Source organism: Pristiophorus japonicus, unplaced genomic scaffold (assembly GCF_044704955.1).
Source record: "Pristiophorus japonicus isolate sPriJap1 unplaced genomic scaffold, sPriJap1.hap1 HAP1_SCAFFOLD_29, whole genome shotgun sequence".
NCBI lineage: Eukaryota > Metazoa > Chordata > Chondrichthyes > Pristiophoridae > Pristiophorus > Pristiophorus japonicus.
This window is the reverse complement of record NW_027252668.1, coordinates 15,208,381-15,212,294: the sequence shown is the minus strand read 5'-3', so window position 1 is coordinate 15,212,294 and position 3,914 is coordinate 15,208,381. Positions and strand designations below refer to the sequence as shown.

General features: G+C 42.6%; 1 non-coding gene across 1 annotated transcript; it reads left to right on the top strand.

Annotated features, from left to right (window-relative positions):
* The first annotated feature begins 2,859 nt into the window (after positions 1 to 2,859).
* On the top strand, positions 2,860 to 2,953 carry trnai-uau (transfer RNA isoleucine (anticodon UAU)). The gene is made up of 2 exons: positions 2,860 to 2,897; positions 2,918 to 2,953. It is a non-coding gene; the product is annotated as a tRNA-Ile (tRNA).
* The last annotated feature ends 961 nt before the right edge of the window (positions 2,954 to 3,914 follow it).

The window sequence follows — 3,914 nt, the reverse complement described above, 5'->3', positions numbered from 1 at the left end:
CCTCCCTTGTCTGTCAATTACTGTCCCCTTCCACCATTCAACCTTGTCTGCCCCTGTCTGTCGCTCTCTATCTGTCCTCCGTCAGTCTTCCCTTTCTGCCTCCCCTGTCTGTCACGCACTTCCCCCTTCCATCATTCTCCACGGTCTGCCTCCTCCCTTCTGACTTCCACGTCTCCCTCTCTCTTTGTCACCCATCATATCTCCCACCCACCCAGTTTGTCTCCATCCGTTTCTCACCCTGTCAGTCGGTTTTGCGCCCCTCCCCCCTCAGTATTGTCGCATTCTATGACCCCCACATAATTAACTCAATCTGTCTACCCTCCCCCTAGTCTGTCGCTCTCTCTCTCTCTCTCTTTCAAAATCTGTCTGTCTTGCTTTTTGTCTCTCCGGACTGTCTCCTCTCAATCACAACCCCCTGTCTGTACACTCTCTTTCTGTGACATGCACATAACTGTCTCCCCCTGCCTGTCTATCTCTCTGTCACCCTTACCAGGCGTAAGATTTTGAAGGAGATCTTCTAGTCAAGAGTTGGGAAAATAGTGCAAATCTCCGACCGCAATGACCCTTCTCTCGGAGATGCGTTGGATCTGTCAAAAGCCATTTTGACAGTCCCAGTGCCAGTTTTCGGCGCACGCACATCGCGCTCTGAGAAGCGCACTTGAGGGGCTTCGACGGGTGCGTGCTGACATCATACTTGCCCTTAGAGACCGCAATTGTTGGAAGTTTGGCAGGCTCTCTGTTGCCATGTATTTCCCTCAGTCTGAAACAGAACGTGACAAGTTGTCAATGGCGATAGCAATAATTATTCATCTTTCACAGAATGTTATGTAATTAATTTAATGAGCTTAATTTCAATTTAATAAATCCCGGAATATGCATCGAACCTGTGCCGACGTGGAGAGAGCGCTGCATCCTAACCACTAGGTGACGGTCACAGGAATGAGTAAACGTTGATGTCGTGAACTCGTGAACCAGACAGACGGCCTCTGTGAGAATATTTAAAGGGAGAATGTTCAAAGTAAACTAGTCGCAACAGCAATGAACTGCAATTAAAAAAAACAGCCACAACCTCTCTTTTTCCCCGGCAGACATGGCGGAAATTAAACGGTGGAAGTTAACCGTTTTGAAGATTGAATGTCTTTTGGAACTGGCTCGTTTTATTAATTGTAAAACATATGATTTATCTTAAAGACTTGGATATTTGATTGCAGTCCTCTGCTATTGCGACTTTGCCAGAACAACAAAAACAATTTAGCTCCCAGATTAATGCGGGGTAGCCGGATTGGTTTCAATACCCACAAACTGGCGCTTGGGGATTACTATGTCGGAACGTATCTGGATTCCTTTGCTTCACGTCAATGACATTTAATCACAACTCCGTCATCAGAAATATTTCCAGAAATGCTGCCTGACTGGCTGAGTATATCCAACATTTCCTGATTTCATTTCAGGCTTACAGGATTCGCAGTACTTTGCTTTTGAAACTAAAAAGTAAGATAAGTTGACGTCATTGGCGATTCGAAAGTCAGTACCTTTCTGCAACGATAAACGTGAGTCATGCGTGGTGTGTATCCTCCCTTCTGCCAGGTAAAGAACATCACTGAGTGGTTGCAGATCATTTTGAGGGGCGAAGGGGAGCAGCATAAGCCGTGATCTATGTGCTAACCAATGACATAAGGAAACAAGGGGATGAGTTCCTTCAATCAGAGTTTCAGGTCCAATTGAGGAAATTAATGAGCAGGACCACAAAGGTATTCTATGGATTATTCCCAGTGCCCCGCGCTATTGCGTTTAGAAATAGCAACGTATGTCTGGATAAATGGTGCACGAGTTTGGGCTACAGAATCCGGGGCATTGGGACCAGTTCTGGCGCAGGAGGGACCTGTTACAGTAGATCGGGTAGTACATCAATAGAGTTTGGACCAATGTCCTCGCGGGAAGTTTAACAACTGGGGCGGGTGAGCCGTTGAACAAATTTTGGCAGTGGATTTGTGTACCAGGATGAAACTTCTGTAGATGTTGTAATTATGCCTTTATACACAAGTCCAGATGATTATTATATATCAACTATAGCAGTGAACGTGGCCTCAGACAGCGCATTTCAGCCCATCCTTGGGAAACGATATACCACGGCACAGCCAAACCTTCTCCGACACCGAGAACAAGCAGAGGAAATACAGGCACAGCAAAATTTGGTGAGGACCGTAGAGAGTAAAATGTTCTTTGATCAGTGATAGCTCCAAATATATTTTGGTATCTCTGTGTTAAGTTGCAATATGTTCTGTGGGATATAAATATATTTTGTATATCTGTGATCGTGTTTATGTATTTGAATGCAACAAAGTTATTTATAATATTATTGTGGAGCATCTATGTTTGTTATAAATGTATTTTCTGTGTATACCTTTGTATCTATGCTAATTGTAAACACCTCGCAAATAAACCTAAATACAATTATAAGCACAGAGATACTTAGAGATAAATTCATAACGGAAACAGACAAAAAAACAAATAGATTTATAATAACACATATATGAACACATAATTTGATTATCAATGTACCACACAATTTAATTTACAACTCACAGATAGATGCACAAATATATTTATAAAGTTCCCGCACAGACATCCAAATTCATTACAAATAACAAAACATTACACAAATAATAAAACACGTTTATGGTGAAAATCTATGGAGTCTCAATAACTGAAGGCATCTTGCAGAGAGCCGGCATCGACACGATGGGATGAAAAGCTTCCTTCTGTGTTGAATGATTCGATGATTCATTGTCTTCCTCCTTGTTTGACAGGTGGAACAGGCAGCTGTATGATGGGAGCACAAAAACCACAGAACATGCAGCTCTAGTGGCGCAATCGGTTAGCGCGCGGTACTTATATGACAGTACAGGCTTGGGAAATGCCGAGGTTGTGAGTTCGAGCCTCACCTGGAGCAGCCGATGCTTTTGCATGTGATGTTTGCACTTTTCAGAATCTGAGGCCGTTTTCTGTTCATCCATCTCTCTTGTCGATTCCGCCATTTACCACGGTGCTGTCTGTCTCGCTGTCTCGCTGCGGTTTTTCCTGTGTCAATCTGTGGGTTATTTCTGATTGAATACCCGTGCCTGTTTCCCACAGGAAATAAATGAGGGGATCAAAAAATTCCTCATCTGGCACGAGGGAGCGAATGAACCAAAATTTATAAGACGATATAGTTTATTGTAAATATAACATTCCCTCTTGAGTGATATAGGTTCAATTCTGTACAAAATCAAACTATGATCACAACGTGTTTCCAATAAGCCACCTTTTACTGTATTGTCGCAAGCGCTACCATTGTAGCTCAAGGAGATTCATAATTAATAAGCGTAGAAATCAAGCAATGAAACGGTAGATATGGTTCTGAGAATGTGGAATGCCCTCGCCCAGACCAACATTTAAAACAAGGTTTAAAAACTGGCAGCGTGCAGGAGGAAGGGAAGAGAGGAAAGTGAGCCACAGAAAAGCCACGGGAGTTTCGGAAGCTCAGGGCGTTTTTCTCTGACCACAGCATAGTTGCGCATGGCACGGATATTGTTGCTGTTAAATATGAATAAAATGCCACGTTTGTTTGCAGCTGTTTCTGTTTCTGTCCCTTTTACCTAATTCTTAATTTCATTTGCCTGCGATGATTCCATAAATCTTCGTATCCTTGCCGAACAAATATCGATCAATGTGAAACTTGAAAATGTTAATTGCCCCAAATCTCGATAGATTTTTAGGGGAGGAATTATATGACAGGTGGAATAGGCAGCTGTAACAAAAAGGGCCACTGAATATAAAGGGGCTGCAGGAGGGATCAAAACTAAAAATCATTGTTTAAAAACTAGGATTAAAACACTCTACCTAAATGCACGCAGCATTCAAAATAAAGTAAA